This window comes from Monodon monoceros, unplaced genomic scaffold, assembly GCF_005190385.1.
Source record: "Monodon monoceros isolate NGI ecotype Baffin Bay Population unplaced genomic scaffold, NGI_Narwhal_1 Super_Scaffold_7, whole genome shotgun sequence".
Classification (NCBI taxonomy): domain Eukaryota; kingdom Metazoa; phylum Chordata; class Mammalia; order Artiodactyla; family Monodontidae; genus Monodon; species Monodon monoceros.
Genome location: NW_021703784.1, coordinates 32,063,081 through 32,086,969, shown reverse-complemented (window position 1 = coordinate 32,086,969; position 23,889 = coordinate 32,063,081). Strand labels below are relative to the sequence as shown.

The window sequence follows — 23,889 nt, the reverse complement described above, 5'->3', positions numbered from 1 at the left end:
CTGTCAACGTTGGTCACCCACCCTCTCTTCATCCAAATATCCAATCTGTCAAGGAAGAAGTCTGTGAAATTGGGCTTGAGGGTAGAGAATGGTATTTCCTAAATCAGTTTTGGCTCTGGGTGTTAGATGTGGGTGGAGCCAGAAGGAGGGTCCAGTGCTAGGTTTATAAAAGCAGGAAGCAAGACATCTTGATGTTAACTATCATCGTAACTGCTTCAGTTCTTGCTGGGTCGACTTCATTCGTTCTTCCCTGGAGGTAGGGACTTGCAGGGGGCAGGGGAAAAGCTGAAAGTATGGAATGTCAGGGCTTCTTGTGCAAAAAGTGGGTCAGGAGTGGGGGTGGGGTGGGGGGATGGGAGGAATGGGGGATGGCTAAGCCCCCACATGTTCTGGGGAAGGCCCACACAGGAGAAAGATGGATGGGCCAGGACTATGTACTTGGAAGTACCAGCTATGCCCCTGGGACCCTGACCCTTACCGGGGTGTGAGCCTGGCAAGTTGGTTTTACTTTTCAGTTGACACTACCCTGTCCTAGGCTCTGGGCTAGGCCATGAAGTGGGGAGGGGGGTGCTTGGCAGAAGCAAGGTGGAGGGGAGGAGAGGAGATAGGGGGGTCTGCCTGGAATGCTTTGGCCTCACCCACCCTGTGCTCCAGTCTAACAGTGACTGAAGGAAGGAACCCGCCACCATGGGCGAAGAGAAGACCCATATCACTATCATCAGCCATGTGGACTCTGGCACCTCCACCACCACCGCCGGGCATCTCATCTACAAGTGTGGAGGGATCGACAAGAGGACCATCGAGAAGTTTGAGCAGGAGGCAGTGGAGGTAAGGCACCCGCGGTGTCTGTGTCTAGGACTGGCGGGGAGCTGGAGGAAGGATGTCCAGCTCCTGGGTGGGTCTGGTGGCAGAGCATGGACAGCAGGGTGCGCTGTCAGGTCTAAGGCACCGCTGAAGTCGCCAGGCTAGACTCCTCTGCTCACCGTCGATGATGCTCTACTCACTGCCGTCGCTCTGTAGACGGGCAAGTGCTCCTTCAAGTACACCTGGGTGCAGGACAAACTGAAGGCAGAGAAGGCAGAGAGAGAGCAGTGGCAACACCATCGACATCTCCCTGTGGAATTCTGAGACCAGCAAGTACTACATCACCATCATTGATGCCCCGGACCACAGGGACTTCATCAAGAACATGATCACGGTCACCACCCAGGTAAAGTAGCCCATGTTCCCAGGGGCCTCCCTATGGGGGGGGAGGGGCGGTGGAGGGAGGGAGGAGAGGTTCGGAAGGGGAGGAAACTTAGGCTTTATTTCTGGGACTTGGGGAAGGTCAGTATCATAAGCCTTAGAAGGTTTTCCTCACCCCATACCAATCATCAATTCTGAAAGAACTGGAGGAGGACAGACTCTAATGAGGAGGCTCAGACACCGTCCCCCTTTCAGGCTGGGGCAGGGACCAGGTTTTCTGACACCCAGACAAGTAGTTCACTTGGGGTCCGGGAGGAAGGAGCTAAAACCTCATGTGTGGTACTGGGTGAGAGTTTAACTGGAAGGAGGGACCTCTGTGCACAGCAGCAACCAAGGGACCCACGAATTTTTCCACTTCTGGAGAGGGTCCCATGCCATTCCATACGTTCCCGGAGCTTTACCAAGGGGCCTGGGGCTGTCCGAAGCTCTAGCGTCTTCCCAACCTGTCCGGCGCTCCCTCCTCTAACTAACCCCTTGACCCCGTGATGTCTGTGTCCTGCAGGCTGACTGCGCAGTGCTCATCGTGGCCGGCTGCTGGGCGAGTTCCAGGCGGGCATCTCCAAGCAAGGGCAGACCCTCAAGCATGGGCTGCTGGCCTTCACCTTGGGCGTGAAGCAGCTGATCGTGCCCGACAACAAGATGGACTCCACCGAGCCCGCCTACAGCTCCATGCGCTTCCAGGAGATCACGAAGGAAGCGAGCGCCTACATCAAGAAGATCGGCCTCAGCGGTCTTTGTGACCATCTAGGGCTGGCACAGTGACATGCTAGAGCCCAGCACCAACGTGAGTGTGGGCTGGGTCTGTGGGCGGCCGGGCGGGTGGGCAGCTGGTGCGGGTCCTGGTCCTGGTCCTGGGGTGGGAGCCCAGGTAGCCACGCCCCAGGCTCACCTCTCTTTGCTCTGCATCCCCATCTCCACATATGCCTTGATTCAAGGGCTGGAAGGTTGAGCAAAAGGAGGGCAGCGCCACCAGGGTGACTCTGCTGGAAGCTCTGGACTCCATCCTCCCTCCCACTTGCCCGGTCAACAAGCCCCTGAGGCTGCCTCTGCAAGACTTGTACAAGATTGGAGGTGAGGTGACAGGGCTTCTATAGGAATGATGGAGTTGAATGAGCTCCGGTGTGTGATTTGCCAGGGTTCAGATCCTGACTTGTGAGCTGGGATAAAGTGCCAAAGGCCCCAGCACTTCCAGTTTATCTGATATACAGCATAAACAGCCAGTCATCGGATTCAGTGCTTCCTACCAGTGCTGCAGGTGACCTTGGTCCTTGATCCCAAGAACCAAGGGACCTCCCAGGAAGCCATTTCTCACTGGGTGTGTCTAGAATTGTTGTGACTGCCTGCCCTTCTCCTATTGCACAGATATTGGCACTGTGCTCGTGGGCCGTGTGGAGACCGGCTTCCTGAAACCCGCATGGTGGTCATCTTTCCTCCAGCAATGTCACCACTGAGGTCAAGTCTGTGGAGATGCACCACGAGCCCCTGCCTGAGGCCCTGCCCGGTGACAACGTGGGCTTCAACGTGAAGAATGTGTCCCTGAAGGATGCGGCAACGTGGCCAGAGACAGCAAGAACGACCCCCCAGATGGAGGCCCACAGGCTTTGTGGTGCAGCTAAATGCCTGGGGAAGTCAAGGGCCTTGGCGCTCTTCGGTGGTGGAAGTGCTTGTTAGGAATTAGTCCTGAGGGACTTCCCTGGTGGTCCAGTGGCTAAGGCTCAGGCTCCCAATGTAGGGGGTCTGGTTGGATACCTGGTCAAGGAACTAGATCCCACATACTGCTAACTAAAGTTCCCAACATGCTACGAAACTAAAGTTCTATTTTAAGGCCCATAGGCTTTGAAGTGTTTTCCTACACAGGGCTCTATCCCATCCTTCTCCCATTTCCCTCAAATGTAAAATGATATTACAATGGCATAGTGTCAATAGGTTAGTCCAACACTACCATGTCCGTCCCTCTCTCCCACCTTCTCTTTAATATGTATTTTTTAAACTATAGTTGATTTACAGTGTTGTGTTAGTTCAGGTGTGCAGCAAAGTGATTCAGTTCTCTCTGTATATCTATCTAACTATATCTATATCTATTCTTTTTCAGATTATTTTCCATTACAGGTTATTACAATATATTGACTATAGTTCCTGTGCTATGCAGTGGGCCTTTGTTATTTATCTATTTTATACATAGTCGTATGTATCTGTTAACCCCAAACACTTAATTTATTCCCCCCCCACCCCCACTTTTCCCTTTGGTAACCATAAGTTTGTTTTCTATGTCTGTGAGTCTGTTTCTGTTTTGTAAATAAGTTCATTTGTATCATTTTTTTTAGACTCCACATATAAGTAATGTCATATGATGTTTGTTTTTCTCTGTCTGACTTCCTTCATCTTAGTATGAAAATCTGTAGATCTATTCCTGTCCTCTCCTCCTCTCCATTCTGTTCCTGCCCAGCATGCCCCTCCCCACTTATAATGAAAAAGAATCTGAAAAAGAATATATATACATAGATATATGTATATATATACATATATACATATATCTGAATCACTTTGCTGTACACCTGAAACTAACACAACACTGTAAATCACCTACACTTCAAATTTTTTTTAAAAAACTGATAGATATGAAAGGAGATATAGACAAGTCACAGTTATAGTTAGAGACTTTAAACCCCCTCCCTCAGTAATTGATGGAACAATTAGACAGAAATCAACAAGACTAGAGAAGAACTCAACAAAGATATCAGCTAACATGAGCTAAGAGACCTTTATTGAACACTGTACCCAACAACAGAAGAACAAATATTCTTTTCAAGCACCCATGGACCATCTACCAAAACAGACCCTATCCTGAGTCATAAAAGGTACCTCAACAAATTTTAAAAGAACTGGAATCATATGGAGTATGTTCTCTGAATACAATGGAATTAAATCAGTATCAGTAATAGAAAGGTTACAGGAAAACCTACAAACACTTGGAATCAAAATAATCCATGGGTTCAGAAAGAAGTCTAAAGGGACACAAAACTATATATTGAATTTAATGAAAATGAGAACCCAACTTATCAACATTTAGGAATGCAGCTAGAGTAATGTTGAGAGAAAAACATACAGCAATACATAAAGGTACTCGCAACAACTTGGTTGGATCTCAAGGGCATTGTGCTGAGTGAAAAAAGCCAGTCTCATAAGGTCACATAAGGTGATTTTACTTATATAACAGTCTCAAGATGAAAAAATTATAAAGATGGAAAAGAGATTAGTGGATTTCAGAGGTTAGGGATAGTTGGAGGGGGCGAGTGCATGTGATAATAAAGGGGTTGCATGAGGGAAGTCTTTGTGGTGACGTAATTGTTCTGTTATCTTGATGCTGTGGTGGCTACACAAATCTATACTTGTGTTAAAATGGCATAGAGCTATACACATACATTATACCAATATTAAATTCCTGGTTTTTATATTGTACTATAATTATGTGTGATGTGACCATTGGGAGATGAGTGAAGAATACACAGAAACTCTTTGTACTATCTTTGCAACTTCCTATAAATCTATGATATTTCAAAATTAAAAGTTTTTTCAAAATGAATTAAAGAGATCATTGCCTTCCCTGATGAAATCACATTCTCTCCTGAAATGTCAATTATGGTATCAAATTAATTAAATTTATAGCTACATAGTGTGCATAGCATCATTAAAAGGTAACTATTCATGGCTTTTGACCCTCAGTATGCATGTATGTACATATATACATATATATATATATATATATCGCTGTTTGAACTACCTGAGAGCTCATATAAACTTTCAAGGCTCAGTTTATAAATCTTATCTTTTCCTACAGTGTTTTCCTTGTCCCTCCACACCTACGCTACAAACAAAGCTAATTTTACCTTTCCATGTGTTCCCAAAGCACTTTGGAACTACCTATGATATAGCAGTTAATACCTCTGTTACAATACTTGTTGATGTATTTGGTCTCCTCTATTAAATAGAGCTTCTTAAGGGTAGATATTCTAATTTACCCTTCAATGTATATCCATGGCCAAAAACCATGCCCATGCAAAATAGTCACTGAATAAAACCAAGTAATGAAAATTGCATTTAATAAGTTACAGAAAAGGATAAACTATGAAACTATTCTATAATCTTTCATTCTAAAAGTCCAAGCAAAGTCTTGAAGGGAAAAAAAAAAGACTTTGATTTTGGATAATAATAGACATTAACTATTATCTCTCATTTAAATATATTTTAGTATTTTGATATCAAAAATACTAAAATTTTAAGTAAACTTTATTTTAAATTTTAAGTAAAGAATGTTCCTTAAAGCTCCACTGCCAGGATAGCTAAATACACCTCTATCATACTGAGTCTCCTGAGGATACTAACTACAAACTCAGTGCAAAAACAAAACAAAATAAAACAAATAAACAGACAAAAATGTACCTGAAATTACTGGAGAGTGACCAAAAGGAAGAGGGAAATCAGCACGTGGACAAAGGGAAAGAAAACTACCATGGTGAGCTTCCTGTTTTTATGACTTGTAACCTGAGAGTGCAGGTAGTCAGTGCCTAGTAGTATTACTAAAAGTATTTATTAAAACCCATAGATAGTCCTTGTAGACTGAAGAACTAGAAGAAAGAATTTAAGAGACTACAGCAACTGGATAGTGAAGGGGAAATTCTGGAAAAGAGAGATAAATAGAAATGACCCTCAGCTTCTCTATATAACTGTGCCCAAATCTCTGGTAGCCCCTGAATCATGCAACCAGAAGCCACCTAGCTAAGGATAAGGGAGTGTAATTTAAATTGGAGCTTATACCCGAGAGAAAGAGTTTTCAGTTTGAGTCCAAACAAGTTTATTGTCTGTCTAGAGAAACAAACAAACATCCAAGAAACAAAAAATAAACATTCCTCATAAGAAAGTAACAGAATTTGGAGCCACCACACATAATATTCAGAATGTCTAGAATATAATGCCAAATCACTTTGCAAACGAAGAACCAAGAAAATATCAACAATTCTCAATAGAAAAGACAATCAACAGAAACTAATCCCAAGATAACCTCTGTGTTAGAATTAGTAGACAAAGATTTTATGCCTGCTGTTATAACTCTGCTCAGTGAAGTAAGCGAAAACATGCTTGTGATGAATAAGAAGAGAGGAAATATCAGCAAAGAAACAGAAGCTATAAAATAAAATCACGTTTTTCATTCTAAAATGAAAACACATGAAATGTGAAAAATAAATCAGTAGATGGGCTGAAAGCAGAATGAATACATAGCAGAAAGGATCAGTGAACTTAAAGATAGATCAGTGAAATCATCCAATCTGAGTAAGAGGGAAAAAAGAATGAAACCAAATGATCAGGATTTATAGGAATATAACAAAGGATCGAACATATGTGTAATTGACATCCCAGAAGGAGAGGAGAGAATATGGCAGAAAAATATATTTGAAGAAATAATAGATTTAAAATTCTCAAATTTTGTAAATGATACATTTATGGATTCAAAAAGCTCAGTGAACCCCAAGTAGAATAAGTGCAATGAAAACCATATGCTTAGGCACATCATAGTCACACTGTTAAAAAAAAATTAATCAAAAGTAAAAATACCATGAAAGCATCTAGAGAAAAATTATACATTACATTTAGGGGACAACAATTTGAATGTCTACTAATTTCTCATCAGAAATAATGGAGGCCAAAAGACCGTAGAACAAGACTGTTAAGTGCTGTAAAATTCCCAAAAACATTGTTTCTTATAGTTAGCCAAGGAAAACCATATAACACATATATGAAAATAGTGGGTTTTTTCATTTCTTTTCACAAATTTTCAAGTCTCACATCACAGAACTCTAAGTGAAAATTTGGTACAATCTTAGGGGCAAAGGCATTTCAGTATCGTGTCTCCATATCAATTAAAACTGCCTAAGCTATAGATCTAAATATCGTGTGTCCTTGTTATTGTTAACAATCTAAAGTTTAATATTCACATAAGACTCCAACAGAGATGCCAGGTTACTTCTACATGTTCTTCATTGAATTTTCCAGTACTTGAACTACAATAACTATACTAAGCATTTCCTACCTTCAAGTTCTTATATATTTCCTCTCCCTTTACTCCTGGTACTTGATCTCATTCTGACATCAAAATTGAAGATTTTTGAAGGAGAACAAAATTGAAGAAAGAAATATTGATTTATTCAGCTTTATCCACTTATTCATTCTATTATTTAATAAATATTTGCAATAAATTCCAGATGGATGAAGGAAACTGCTAAGAGAGCTATTAGAAATAAGAGATGTGATAGGGGAGTACATTCTCAGGAGAGTTATTGGAAAGAGTGAAGATTCAGCGAGAAGAATGAACCTGGTGTGTCTAAGGAATAGACACAGCCATTTGGCTGGCAAAGTGTGAATAAGGGGAGAGATCAGGGCTGAGAAGTAAACAGAGGCCTGGAAGGCCATGATAAAGGGTTGGGTTTTATTCTAAATGTGATGGTAAGCCTTGGGTTTTAGGCTGAGATTAGTAACATGTCTAAGCATTTTTTAAACTTCTGCCAGGTGCTCTGCTGAGAGTAGACTGAAGAGGGTCCAAGAGTCAAGGCAGAATACCCATTAGGAGGTGCTGAATACTTCTGGAGGTTAGGGTGTTGTGGTCCACTCTGGTAGTGGTTAATATTGACAGGTCTCAGTAATGGGCTGCAAGTGGTAAATGAGAAAAAGAGGGGAACTCCACAAGGGCCCCTAGATTTTGGCTTGAAAATCTGCATGGGTGGTAGTGGAGTGACATTAACAGATATGGAGGGGAAACAGGGTGGTGTAAGGTGTAAGGGAGGGATTTTTAAAAAGAAAAAAGAATGAAGAAATGTGATGAGGAATAGAGAGTTTATAAGAGAGGCCCTTGCTGGTAGCTTAGATTGAAAAATATTGTCATAAGGGTGTAGTTTTTGTAGATTAGAGGAATGGATATGATCACCTGGAGAGTGTGTGTATGTTGAGATTGTGTGGGAAATCAATACTTATAAAGACTGAGAAGAATCATCCAGTTAAGTTAAAGAAAAATTAGAAACAAAAGGAGAGTGCTTCAAAAAGAGAATAGAAAACACCCTGTAATTCTGAACACACTGCAATTTCCAGCTGGTAAACTTTTTAAAAATTAAAATAAGTAAAGGCTTCTTGAACAAATGGCTGAATCCCAGTCTCAGACAAGGTATATACAATACGGATCTGGAAAGTTTGTCATACTGGAAAGCAAAAGAGCTATCGGTGATTACTGAGGTTGTACCAGCAGGATAAGGGTCCAGTTTGAAGTATTTCCTACTGGCCAAAATTGAGAAAATTTGAGTATCAAAAAAAACAGTAATTTAATGGATAAAAACATAATAAAATATTTTTAAATCCCTGAGTTCAGGATCACACTAAAAACAACCTCAGTGCTCACTTTTGGAGGATGATAGAGAACCAACTAATTATTCCGTACACTAACAAATAAAAGGAAAGGATCAAGGCTCAAGACATTGAAAGAGTATCTGCTGAGAGTATTGAGGAGATATGGTGGGAATGCTAGGTAATTTCAAAAATGGGTTTTGGGAATATGAGAAATGTGAAAGAGAGCTTAGCTGAGAAAAATAAGACAATACACGGGGTTGAATACCTTTATTCAGAAAAGGTTTTAGTTACTTTGAGGCACTCAATAGCCATATATGGGGGCTGACCAAACATGTAATGGTATTTTGCAGGACAAGTGCACCAGAGAAATGAAAGAAAGCAAGGACTTTTCAATGGAATAAGAAGTTGAAGATTTCTCCCCTCTCTTTATTTTCCTGATCTTGACATCCTTTTTTGACATCCAGTTAGGTAGCTATGGCCTTCATTTTTCTGCACAGTCTATATTCCATCTTTATTCACATCCTTGTTGATTTTCTATTAATGTGCAGTAAATAGTTGTTTATTTTTGTGGTGTATACATCTAAAGGATTGGCAAGTGTATAGAGTCATGTATTTACCACCACAGTTCCATATGGAAGAGTTCTAAACCCCAACCCCAAATTCCCCTGTGCTACTCCTTTAAAGACAACTCTTCTGCCCACCCCATGGCTCCAGGCATCATTTATTTGTTTTCCTCCCTATAGTTTTCCTTTCGCAGAATGTCATATAATTGGAATCATACACCATGTAGCCTTTCAGGTCTGAGTTCTTTCATTTGGCAAAGTGCGTCTCAGATTCATCCATGTTTACGCACGAATCTAAAGTCCATTCTTCTTATTGCTGCACAGTATTCCATCGTATGGATGTGCCTTAGTTTGATTTTCTAAGCACTTGTGGAATGATAGCTACTGTTTTCCATTTTTTAACTATTATAAGCAAAGCTGCTGTAAATATTCATGTATAGGTTTTTGTGTGGGTCATACAGTACGTACATGTTTAACTTTATAAGGAGCTGAAGTACAGCTTTCCAAAATGGTTATGCTGTCTTACATTGTCACCAGCAATGTATGAGAGCTCCAAATGATCCACCTCCATGTGAATGCTTGATGTTTTTAACTTTTTAAATTTAAGATCTACTTTAGGTAAGTTCCAGTATCTTATTTTTAGTTTGATTAGCATTTTCCTAATAATTAGTGATGTTGAGCATATTTTTCAAATTTTTTAATTGAAGTATAGTTGATTTACAATTTTATGTTAATTTCAGGTGTATAACATAATGGATCAATATTTTATAGGTTATACTCCATTTAAAATTATTATAAAATACTGGCTATATTCTCTGTGCTGTACATTACATCCTTGTACCTTATTGATTTTATATCTAGTAGTTTGTACCTCTTAATCACCTTCCTCAATCCTGGGCTTCCCCCAACCCCTCTTCCCACTGGTAACCACTAGTTTGTTCTCTGTATCCAGGAGTCTGTTTCTGTTTTGTTGTATTTGTCCATTTGCTTTATTTTTTAGATTCCACATATAAGTAGAAACATGAAGTATTTGTCTTTCTCTGTCCAACTTACTTCACTAAGCATAATACCCTCCAGGTCCATCTATGTTTTGGCAAACGGCAAAAATTCATCTTTTTATGGCTGAATAATTTTCCATTGTACATATATATATATATATATATATATATATATATATATCCCATTTGTTTCCATCTGCATGAAATATCTTTTTCCATTACCTCACTTTCAGTATGCGTGAGTCTTTAGCTCTGAAGTGAGTCTCTTATAAGCGGCATATAGATGGGTCTTGGGTCTTGTTTTTTCTATCCAATCAGCCACCCTATGTCTTTTGATTGGAGCATGTAGTCCATTGACATTTAAAGTCATTATTGATAGGAATGTACTTAGTGCCATTTTGTTATTTGTTTTATGGTTGTTTTTATAGTTCTCTGTTCTTTTCTTCTTTTGTTCATTTCTTTCCTTGTGGTTTGGTGATTTTCTTTAGTGGTATGCTTGTGCTCCTTTCTCTCTAGTTTCTGTGTGTCTTTTGTAGGTTTTTGATTTGTGTTTACCATGGGTTCATATATGTTGACCTATAACTATATCTACTTGTTTTAAACTGGAGGTCATTTAAGTTCAAACATACTCTAAAAGATCTACATTTTTACTCCTCTCCCCACATTTTGTGTTTTTGATGTCATTTTACATCTTCAAGCCTATCCCTTAACTGTTCATTGTAGTTATAGTTGATTTTATAATTTTTGTCTTTTAACCTTTGTACTAGCTTATTTAAGTGGTTGAACCACTTCCTTTACCATATACTTGCCCTTACTTGTGCGATTTTTCCCTTCCTATAATTTCTTATTTCTTGTTGTAGCCTTTTCTTTTCCACTTAGAGAAGACTCAAGATGGGTTTAGTATTGATGAACTCTTGTAGTTTTTACTTGTCTGAGAAGCTCATTATGTCTCCTTCAATTCTGAATGATAATCTTGCTGGGTAGAGTATCCTAGGTTGCAGGTTTTTCCTTTCAGCTCTTTGAATATATCATGTCACTCCTTTCTGGCTTGCAAAGTTTTTGTTGAAAAATCAGTTGATAGCCTTATGGGGGTTCCCTTGCATGTGACTCTTTGTTTTTCTCTTGCTGCCTTTAAAAGTCTTTATCTTTATCATTATCTTTATCTTTATCTTTATCTTGCTGTGGGTTTCTTTGGGTTCATCTTGTTTGGGATTCTCTTTGCTTCCTGTACCTTGATATCTGTTTCCTTCTTCAGGTTTAGGAAGTTTTCAACCATAATTTCATCAAATACATTTCCTGCCCCTTTCTTTCTCTCTTCTTCTGGAACCCTTATAATACAAATGTCAGTATGTTTGATGTTGTCCCAGAGGTCCCTTAAATGATCCTCTTTTTTTGTTTATTTGTTTTTTGTTTTTCTTTTGCTATTCTGATTGGGTGATTTTCACTATTCTGTCTTCCAGATTGCTTAAGTGTTCTGTATCACCTAATCTGTTAATTCCTTCTACTGTATTTTTCAGTTCCATTATTATATCCTTCAGCTCTGTTTTGTTCTTTTTTATATTTTCTAGTTCTCTTTTGAAATTACCATTTGTTCATCTACTGTTTTCCCAAAGTCATTTCTCATTTCACATTCTTCTTATTATTGCTTTCAACTCTTTATCAGGTAAACTATTTATCTCTTTTTCATTAGGGTTTTTTTTCTTGTTCTTTTATTTGAAACATATATTTCTATCTTCTCATTTTGTTTAACTTTCTCTGTCTCTACAAAATTAGGTGAAACAGTTATCTATCCCAGTCTTTGAAGGCAAATCCTTGTGTGGGAGCATCCCTTTGCAGTCTATGTGTGCTCAGTGGCTTTGGGGGAGATCGGGATCTGAAATGAGCACAGGCTGTGCCTTCCCCTTGGGTGATCTGGCACACACCACCTTGCTGGGAGGTAGGGCTGGATTCAGAGGGGCTGAAGCCAAAGCCAGGTGTGAGCCTGGGCTTCTTCTAGGCTCAATGGCAGTCACTGTCCTGTTGGGGGTGGGGTCAGGGTCCAAGGGGCTAGAGCAGGAGCCCTGAGGGAGTTGGGTTTCTCCCAGATGTAATAGCCATCTCTATGATGATTGAGGGTACTGGGGCCTGAGGTCTTGGGGCTGCACTTTTGCACTGGTTTTACTTTTTCCCAGGTATGCCACCTTGGTTAGAGACTGGGTCGGGACTGAAAGGGTTGGAGTCATATTACTCAGCTGTTTCCACATGTTCCCAAGTCTGCACACAGATGCACACACCTGCAGTGGCAACCTCTACCCTGGAGCTGGTTCCACTCCCTCCCAAGTTTGTACACAGACTCCTGCTCTGGCAATATCTGCCTCTGCTCTGGTCAGAGGCAGGGTCAGGGCCCAGATCAGTTCTGTTCCCTCCAAGTGTGCACACTCTCCTTGGCAATGGCTGCCTCCACCTTAGTGGGGATCAGTGCCAGAGAGGAGATGCAGGAGCAGGAACCCAGTGTGGGCTGGAGGGCATACTGGGTGATCCTGGCAAGCAGGCCAGAACACCAGGCATTTTTCAATCTGTAGCCTCCACAGTGTTCCCAGGAGTAAGAAAGACTGTGTGCACACTCTCCAAGAACAGATTCTGGGTTCCTTACAGCTCTCTCGTAAGCCCCTCTGGTTCTCAAACCAACAAAGGGGCTTGTCTTCCTGGAGTCAGACTCCAGGGCTGGCATGCCTAATGTGTGGCTTGAACCCCACGCTCCCCAGGGAGGATCCATGAGCCTGTGATATCACCTGCCTCTTCTGGGTCACCCACTAGGGGTGAAGGTCCCATCTAGATCACTTTTCCTGTCCTCCTACCAAATCCAATGTGATTCTTTCTTTACAGCCTTGGTTGTAGAGGAGCCAGTCTGCTAGTCTTCAGGTCAATTTCAGCAAGAGTTGCTCTATGTGTAGTTATAGTTTTGATGTGTTCATGAGGGAGGTGAGCTCAAAGTCCTCCTACTTCACCATGTCCTGCCAAGTGACATGGCCTTCATTTTGCAAGCTTACTCTTCCTATGACTTAGCCACATCCTTTTAGACTGTTCCAGACCCTTGCTCCCTTTTTTAGTCCCTCACTCACTTGCATCTTCAAGCCAGCTTACTCCTATGGTGCTTATCTCTGGGTTTTTAACTGTGCACCAGTTCTTCTTCTTTCTGCTCCCCCTGAAAGTGATTATTTTCCAGAAGTCTGTTCTTGAATCTCTTTTAATATCTATATGTCAGTGAAATCATTCTAAGGTAGGCATTCTCAAAATGTGGTCCCCAGACCAGCAGCATAAGCATTTGCCTTGTTAGAATGGTAATTTGCCTGGCCGCATGGTCTACTGCATCAGAATCCTTAGGGGTGAGGCCCAGCAATCTGTGGTTTAACAAGCCCTCCAGGTAATTCTGATGCATGTTAAAGTTTGAGACCCACTGCCCTAAAGTATAGGGCACAGACTACCTGCATCAAAATCCTTGGGGTGCTAGTGGAATATATGGATTTCTTTGTCCCATCCTAAGCCCACTGAATCAGAATCTCTGTGGTCAGAATCACCAACTCCAAGATATTCTTATTCCCACTAAAGTCTGAAAATCTGTACTCTATACTCTCTCTCTCAGAGATCTACTAATAAGGCTTCAATTATAATTTCTGCACAAATAGTACCTCAACATATACCGCTAGGCTTTATTTTCAATTTCCTATCAGACATGTCCACAAATAACTTTTGCTACCACCTCGAAGTTATATATTCTAATACTATGCTCATTGCTCCTCTTTTCCCTCCCTCATATGGCTTCTGACTTTATTTCTGCTCCCAATCATTCTGGCCTGAATCTCATTAACCAGGAGTTATATTTGTCACATATAACTCCCTTGATCACAAATCCAACTGTGATTTCTGCTTAATAACAGAAACAGGTATTTTATTTTCTAAAATACCTTTTGCTTTTCATGAATACTGCTATTACTCTATTTCCTGGCTAGAAATTACATCACATTGTCTTTCAAGAATAATTTCTGTGACGAGAGTAAATATAATGCTAAGATTTTGAGTCACTTGGACCCAATTGGATTTGGGTACAAACTAAGAATTGTTGAGTCCAGGACTGAAACTCAGGTCTTGGCTTTCAAATCTCAGTTCCTTTGTAGTAATTGATGCTCTGCAAAATGTTTAATTTCTGGATAACTGTTCTTCATTCGTTATTTGATGTAGAACAGAGTCTGTTATATAACCAATCATTTATCCACGGGATTTAGTAAGTGCAATAGCAGCTAGATCTCAGAATATTCTTCCACAAGAAATGTTAGCATATATTATTAGTGGCCAGAGCATCCTTAAATTTGAATATAGTACTGCATGGTGATTAAAGGAAAAAACAGAGTAAATTTCTCCATTGACAAATAGTTTTTGGGTTGGGAGAGAAAAAAACCTCATAAAAATATAAGAAAATTAATTCACATGAAGTGTTTTGCAGCATTCATGATGTCTCTGTAGTATTACCACAAAAGCACTTCATATTTTTGAGCAGCTGTTCTTTAGTTATATCTCTTACTACTGTTATAATAATTACATCCTGGGTTTGTTAAAGTCACAAATGTCAGAGTTGAAGAGTACCTAGGAGGTCATCTATTTCCTACTCCACTTTGTATTGATGAAGGAAATTTAGGATAAGAAAGGAAATAGGATTTGCCCAAAGTTATGCCACTAACTAAGTGGCAGAGCTGAGATTATAAAAACCCAAGTGTCTTGATGGTCAGCTTTCTTTGATCTTCCTTTTTGAGCAGTCAGGAAGTATGACAAACAGAAGATAGAGAGGAAGAGGTCAGCAGGAAAAGCTGTGAGGCAGAACGAAGGACTGGATAATCAGAGCAAGGAAAAAAGGAAATGGTGTCACTGACGTCATCAACTATAAGAATAGAGATTGAGGAGGGCAATACCTAAGTCTTTAACAGCTCTACATTCAATTTCACAAAGTAAATAGGTAAGACAACAAACCCAAGTCACACGCCTTTTTTAAATTGAGAAGCTTTATGTACAATATCTGAACTTCACCCTAAAAAACCCCGTTTCCTCACAGCATGTGATTGTGCGTATTTGACAGCCAGTGATGACTGCCACCAACCCTCACCTCTGTGCCGTAACCAACATACCAAAATTAGAACAATAATTTGGCCTTCCACAGACAGCCTCAAAGGAGCTATTACAGGCAGTCCAGGAAGTAATGTATTTCATGGAATGATTATAATTATAGTGTTCCTTATAAATAACATGTACTTTTTAAAGTCCACAATTATGCCTAGAGTAACAGAGTATAATTGCTAGATATTTTACTTTCCCTGTGTGTACACAGATTTTGTTTTGCAATGTTCTTCAGATTCCCAAATTAGATCCCAAAGGTAACTGTCTTTATCTTTCCTCTCTCTGCTTTTTATCAGCTCCTTCAGTACAGAGACATACAGGAGACCCATTGTTCTCTGCCCCTCTCCAGACTGTAAATAGCAAATAGGGTTCAGGTCTTCAGCATTTGTGTATTTAATGCCACACACACACACACACACCCAACAAATCTATTGCCAAAACTCCAGAAAACCAAAATCTTTTAAGACATTGTATGGGTTCTACACTAACAGAACTGGACATCCTTCTGAAGGCAAGTGTCTGCTGGGATACTGTTACTAGTCCTCTGCTATATGTGCTGCATGATGGTAGACCTAGGGACCAACATTAAACTCACCATTTGTCTTTCCACACTTCATGACTGACTGCCTAGGAAGTAATACTTTTTATTCCATTACTGTGTGGGAACGTTGTGAGGAAAAATTCAGAGGCAGGAAATTTGAAGGACAATTCAGTTTCTCTACTGATCTATACCTACAATTCACCTTCAATTTCGCTACTGAAGTTGGTGGCCTAAAATACAGATCTAATCAACTATGTCACTTCCATGCTCACAAATTTAGTGATTCGCCACTACCTATAGGATAAAGTTCCACCTCCTTACATCATTTTAGGTCCTCCTAACCTATCATAGGTCTTTGTCTTACAAAATCCCTACCAGCTTCCTCACCACACTTTCTCACTCATACCAGCATTCACTCACTCCTTTGCTTCTGCCTACACCTCACACATACTTCCTCTCTTCTTTCCCATTTTCACCTGTGGGAGTCCATAGCTTAAATGCCCTTCTTTCATGAAACTATTCCACCAGTTGGAAATAATCTCATCCGTATGCATACTCCCAAGCCTTTTCTAAGAGTTTCCTTTCTAATATATGCACCCAAGCCTGTGTGTGCATCCAAGTCTGGGGGCTTCAAAGGGGGAAAATGCAGACTTCAGACTTGTGGGCAAGATGTCCACACACATACAGACCAGGTACCTCATAGTATGGGATGGTGCCAAGAGTAGAAAAAAAACACATAACTTTTTTTTTTAGCTTGAAGGATTTACTTTAAATATTTAGGCACATAATATATGAGTTTCTTGCCTTGGGCTCCCAAAATGTTAAAGACAGGCAAGAACTGAATTGGGAGTTGTGGAAAAATAGTAAGCTCCTTGCTTCTGCAAGTGTTCAAGCACAGATTAGGCAACCACTAGGCTGAGATTGTTTTCTTTCTTCTTCTGCTTTCTTGAAACTTTTAAAACTATTACATCATGGGGACCTAAAAGGCCAGGTTTGAATCTAGAACTTTCACCCTCCTTTGTGGTCCATGAGAATACAGCAGCAGCAGGCCTGGCCCCTGGTGATGGCTTCCCCTCATTCTCTTGCCCCCTTTGGTGCCAATCCACACTATATATATGTGTTCAATATTGAGAATTTCACATAAACATAAAAAATACTTGTAATTCCATCAACCATAAAGATGTATGTTCACAAATATTTACTGAAATTTCTTTCTCATAGTGCAAAAAGGGAAATAATGAAATATCTATCAATGGAGAGAGATAAATGAAGTATGTTACAGCCATTCAATGGAATATTGTTAAAAATTTAAATATATGTTTGATATAAAAATTTAAATTATATAATTTAAAAGTTGGTTAGATGTAATATGCATACTATGATTCCATGTTTATAAAATGCATATTTAGCATTAAAAATAGTCACATTTATTGTGTGTACAATGTGTTCTCATGGTTGTGTTATAATATAGTGATAAGGGCACAGGTTTGGGGATTTATCCGACTTCTTTTTTTTTTTTTTTTTTTAATGGTATGCGGGCCTCTCACTGTTGTAGCCTCTCCCGTTGTGGAGCACAGGCTCCGGACACGCAGGCTCAGCGGCCATGGCTCACGGGCCTAGCTGCTCTGCGGCATGTGGGATCTTCCCAGACCGGGGCACGAACCCGTATCCCCTGTATTGGCAGGCGGACTCTCAACCACTGCGCCACCAGGGAAGCCCCCCTTATCCGACTTCTTTTGTTCCTCCACTTAACCAGCTCCATAAATTTGCAGGACTCTCCAAGCCCCAGTTTATTCATCTGTAAGGTGAGAATAATCGTATTTACCTCATGGAATTTTCTGAATAATTAAGGATATTCTATATATAAAGTGCCTAGCACAGTACCTCTCTCTCACTCCCCCACTCACACACACACACATGTTCACAATACTTGGGAAAAGACTGACCAAAAGGCTTCACAAATAGTGTTGGTTAAATGGGATTAAACAAATCCTATTTAACAAATAGAGCAGTGGAATTTGGGGCTTATTTTTAGCTTGTTTGTTTATTTTTGTTTAACTATATTTTATGATAAACTATTTTAAATATTTACAGAAGATATGTCTTCAAAATAAAACAAAAATCATTATACAAAGAGACTATTCTGATTATTTAGATGTGAAGTCTTGAATGTTTGAACTAGGGCTGTGGCAATGAGAGGGGAACATAAGAGTAAAAAGTGAAAGACACATTACTTAGAAGTGAGTGTAAACAGAAGGAAAAAGGATGATTCCAAGAATACTGGAAAATTAAGTAGGGAAAGTGGAGATTGACTTGAGAGCAGTGAAAATACTAGCTTTGGTTATGAATATATTGCTAGATGGGATGACAGAGAACCAAGGGGAAGCGAATAAGACATGATTTGGCTGAGCATTAGAGATGGTGTCACACTGCAGATAGAGACTCACAAATTTACATATGTATACAGTTTTATATATTTATATGTTATATATATTTTAATATATTACATACAGTATATATATAAAGAATTATAGTAGAGAACCAAGAGGAAAGCAAACCTGAGTCATGAAACCAACTTTTGAGCCTGAGCCCAAAATATTTTATTTAATTTATGTTTTTCCTGTGCAATGTATCTTTGCCCTTATTTATTTTATACAAAGTAGTTTGTATCTCTTAATCCCCTACCCAGTCTTGCCCATCTCTCTTTCCTCTCCCCACTGGTAACCACTAGTTTGTTCTCTATGTCATTTGAGTCTGTTTCAGTTTTATTATATTCATTCATTTGTCTTATTTTATAGATTCCACATATAAATGATAATATAGAGTGTCTTTCTCCGTCTGAATTATTTCACTAAGCATAATAACCTCTATACACATTCACATTGTTGCAAGTAGCAGAATTTCATTTTTATGGCTGAGTAATATTCCATTGTGTTGGTGTGTGTATGTGTGTACACCACATCTTCTTTTTGATTACTGTAATTCGTTGTACAGTCTAAAGACAGGGAGTGTGATATTAATACATCCAGCTTTGTTCCTTTTTCTCAAGAATGCTTTGGCTATTTAGGGTCTTTTGTGGTTACCTATAAATTTTAAGAATATTTGTTCTAAACCTGTGAAAAATGTCATTGGTATTTTGATAACGATAGCATTAAATCTGTAGATTGCTTTTGGTAAGATGCACATTTTAACAGTATTAATTCTTCCAATCCATGAACACGAATCTCTTTTCATTTATTTGTATCACCTTCAATTTTCTTCATCAGTGTTTCACAGTTTTTAGAGTATAGGTCTTTCACCTCCTTGGTTAAGTTTATTCCTAAGTATTTTATTATTTTTGATATAATTTTAAATAGGATTGTTTTCTTGCTTTCTCTTTCTGATAGTTTGTTATTAGTAAATAGAAATACAACAGATTTCTGTATATTAATCTGTATACTACAACTTCATTGAATTCATTTATTAGTTTTAATAGTTTTTTTGGTGGAGACTTTAGGGATTTCCATATGTAATATCATGTCATCTGCAAATAGTGACAGTTTTACTTCTTCCTTCCCCATTGGATGCCTTTTATATATTTTTTCTTGTCTGATTGCTGTGACTAGTACTTTCAATACTATGCTAAATAAAAGTGGTGAGAGTGAGCATTCTAGTCTTGTTCCTGATTTTAGAGAAAGGCTTTCAGCTTTCCACCACTGAGTATGATGTTAGCTGTGGGTTTGTCACAAATGGCCTTTCCTATATTGAAATATATCCCTCATACCAACTTTGATGAGAGTTTTCACCATGAATCAATGTTGAATTTTGTCAAATGCTTTTTCTACATCTATTGAGATGAGCATGTGATTTTCATCCTGCCTTTTGTTAGTGTGGTGATTGATTTCTGAATGTTGAACCATCCTTGCATCCTGGAATAAATCCTACTTGATCATGGTGTATGATCCTTTTTATATATTGTTGAATTTGGTTTGCTAATATCTTATTGAGAATTTGTGCATTTATATTCATCAGAGATATTGGCCTATAATTTCCTTTTATGGAGTGTCTGTGTCTGGTTTTGGTATCAGGGTAATGGTGGTCTCATAGAATGAATTTGGGTGTTCCCTCCTCTATAATTTTTTGGTATATTTTGAAAAGGATAGGTACTAACTTTCCTCAAATTTTTGGTAGAATTCCCCTTGGAAGATGTCCAGTCCTGAACTTTTATTTGCTGATAGTTTTTTTTTTTTTAATTGCAAATTCAATTTCACTACTAGTAATTGGTCTGTTCAGATTGCCTATTTCTTGCTGATTCAGTCTTGGAAAGTTGTATGCTCCTAGAAATGTGTCAATTTCTTATAGGTTGTCCAATTTGTTGGCATATAACTGTTCATAATATTCTCATGATTTTTTGTATCTTTGTAATATCTGTTGTTATTTCTCCTCTTTCTTTTCTTATTTTGCTCATTTACATCCTCTTTTTTCTTGATGAACCTGGCAAAAGCTTTATCAATTTTGTTTATCTTTTCAAAAAACCTGCTCTTGGTTTCATTGATGTTTTCTATCTTGTTTTTTTGTCTTTATTTATTTTCACTCTATTATTTCCTTCCTTCTGCTGACTTTGGGCTTTTTTTGTTCTTTTTCTAATTCCTTTAGACAGAAGGTTAGGTTGTTTATTTGAGACTTTTCTTGTTTCTTGAGGTACGCCTGTATCATGATAAAATTCTCTCTTAGAACTACTTTTGCAGCATCCCATAGCTTTTAGAAGGTTCTGTTTTTATTTTCATTTCTTGCTAGGTATTTTCTGATTCCCTCTTTGATTTCTTTTTAATCCATTGATTTTTTAGTAACATGTTTTTAGTCTCCAGTGTGTTGGTGTTTTTTCCACTTTTGTTTCTGTAATTGATTTTTAGTTTCATACCATTTGGTTGGAAAAGATGCTTGATAAAATTTCTATTGTCTTAAATTTGTTGAGACTTGCTTTTTGGCCTAGGCTGTGATCTACTCTGGAGAATGTTCCATGTGCACTTGAAAAAAATGTGTATTCTGCTGTTTGGGGATGGAAAGTCCTGTAGATATCTATTAAGTCCAACTGCTCTAATGCGTCACTTAAGACCACTGTTTCCTTATTGATTTTTCTGCCTTGGGGATTTGTCCATTGATTTAAGTGAGGAATTAAAGTCCCCTACTATTATTGTACTACTGTCAATTTATCCCTTTATGTCTGTTAATATTTGCCTTATATATTTAGGTGCTGCTATATTGGCACATATATGTTAATGAGTGTTTTATCCCTTTCTTGTACTGATCCCTTTATTATTATATAATGTCCTTCTTTATCTTTTGTTATAGACTTTGTTTTACAGTTTATTTTGTCTGTGAATATTGCTATCCCCACTTTCTTGTCATTTCCATTTGCATGAAATCTCTCCTCACTTTCAGCGTGTGCGTGTGTTTTTAGCTCTGAAGTGAGTCTCTTGTATGCAGTATATAGATGGGTCTTTTTTTTTTAATTCAACCACTCTATGTCTTTTGATGGAGCATTTAGTCCATCGACATTTAAAGTGATTATTGATAGGTATTGCTGTTTTGTTACGTATTTTCTGGTTGTTTTTGTAGTTCTTCTCTGTTCTTTTCTTCTGTTAGTTTCTTACCTTGCACATTGATGATTTTCTTGGTAATATACTTGGGTTCCTTTCTCTCTGGTTTTTGAGTATCTATTGCAGGATTTTAATTTGTAGTTACCATGAGGTTCATATATGTTGACCTATATCTACATTTTTTAAACTGGTAGTCATTTAAGTTCAAACATCTAAAAGATTTACATTTTTTACTCCTCTCTCCCACATTTTGTGCTTTTGATGGCATATTTTGCATCTTCATATTTATCCCTTTACTGATTATTGTTGTTATAGTTGTTTTGCAATTTATTGCCTTTTAATCTTCATACCAGCCTGTTCAAGTGGTTGATCCTCAGCCTTTACTATATATTTTCTTTTACTAGTGGAATCTTTTCTTTCCTATAGATATTTAGTTCTTGTTATGACCTTTTCCTTCCACTTAGAAAAAGACCCTTTAACATGTCTTTTAGGATAGGCTTAGTATTGATGAACTCCTTTAGTTTTTTGCTTCTTTGAGAGGTTTCTTTATCTATCTTTAAATTCTAAATAATAATCTTGTTGGGTAGAGTATCCTGGTTGAAGGTTTTTCCTTTAATCACTTTGAATATATCATGTCACTCCCTTTTGGCCTACAAAGGCTCTGCTGAAAAATCAGCTGATAACTTTATGGGGGTTCCCTTGTATATGAGTATTTATTTTTCTCTTGCTGCTTTTAGAATTCTCTATTTTTAACTTTTGTCATTTTAATTATGATACGTCTGGTTGTGGGTTCATTTGGGCTCATCTTTTGGGGGACCCTCTCCACTACCTATGGCTGGATACCTGTTTCCTTTTCCAGGTTTGAGATGTTTTTAGCCATAATTTCATCAAATACATTTTCAACACTTTTCTCTCTCTTTTCTCCTTCTGGGACCCCTATAATGCAAATATTAGTATACTTGATGCTGTCTCAGAGGTCTCTTAAATGGTTATTTTGTTTGTTTGTTTTTCTTTTTGCTGTTCTGATTTGGTGTTTCCCATTAATCTATTTTCCAGATCACTTATGCATTCTTCTGTATTACTTAGTCTGTCATTAATTTCTTTCATTGTGTTTTTATTTCGATTTTGTATTCTTCAGTTCTGCTTATTTTTTATATTTTCTAGTTCCTAGTTAAAATTCTAACTGTGTTCACATATTCTTTTCCCTAATTCATGTAGCATTTTTATCATTAATGCTTTGAACTCTTTGTCTGGTAAATTTTTATTTCTGTTTCACTAGTTGTTTTTTCAGGGATTTTCTCTTCTTCTTTTAATTGAAACAAATTTCTCTGTCTTCTCATTTTGCTTAACTTTCTCTTTCTCTATAAAATTTGGTGAAACAATTATATATTGTGGTCTTAAAGAGATGTCCTTGTGTAGGAGTGTCCCTATACAGTCTATGTGTGCCTAGTGGCTTTGGTGGGAGAGGTGGATCTGACATGAGCATGAGTCACATCTTTCCCCCACAGGTTTCTGGCAGCTATCACCTTGGCAGGAGTTAGGGTTGCAAATGGAGTGGCTAGGTCAGATTCAGGTATGAGCCAGGGCTTCTCTTCTCCTCAGTAACCAGCACCATCCTACTGGGGGCAGAGGCAGGTCCAGGTTACTGGAACAGAAGCCCTGAGGGTCAGGTCTGAGCTGGTTCCATTCCCTTTAAGTCTGTGCTTTCTCCCTTTCAGCACTAGCCCCCTTGCTCCACAGGAGAGCAGTGCTAGAGCAAGCGGGGCTGGCAGAGGAGCTTGGCATGGGACTGGGCATGGGCTCTGGTGGCCCCAGCTGCAGTCAGATTCCTGGACTGCTTCTGATGCATCGCCTTCATTAAGTATCAGTAATGGCTCTCCCTTCCCTGAGACTGAGCTCAAATTTATGGGAAGAAGAGAAATCAGTGATTGATGAAGACAGAGCAGTTAAGAGTAGTGATTCACAAATTGGTAACCCAGAGGTAGAAAATCATTCTGTGCTCAAATAATGGAGCGTGTTAAAAAATTTAACACTTTGATGTGCAAAATATGTAGATTTTTTTCCAATATTATTATTTTTTATAATCTTCCACTCAACTAAGTAGCTTGGGAGGAGCAGGGATGGAAAGAACATTAATTGGCCATTAACAGTATATATCTGAGTCTCTTTAGATAAATGTTCTTTCAGGCTCTTATTTCCTCCCCCATCCCTTCTCAACTTGGCATCCAGGTATAGTTTATGCATAAAAGTGGGGTTTACATGAAGTCTGAGGCAATTATACACATCTCTTCCCAACTCTGTATTTGATGATATCATGTTGGTAGCTTAAAATCAGGTCTGGTATATTTATACCACAGAAGCTGTCACATGCTGTAAGTCCACATCACTTTTTACCTACCTAGTGGCAGTGAAAAACAGGAGGTTCTCTT

At 38.8% G+C, this 23,889-nt stretch overlaps 1 pseudogene; it reads left to right on the top strand.

Annotated features, from left to right (window-relative positions):
• The first annotated feature begins 687 nt into the window (after positions 1-687).
• LOC114887532 lies at positions 688-23,321 on the top strand (annotated as a pseudogene).
• Positions 23,322-23,889: the final 568 nt, after the last annotated feature.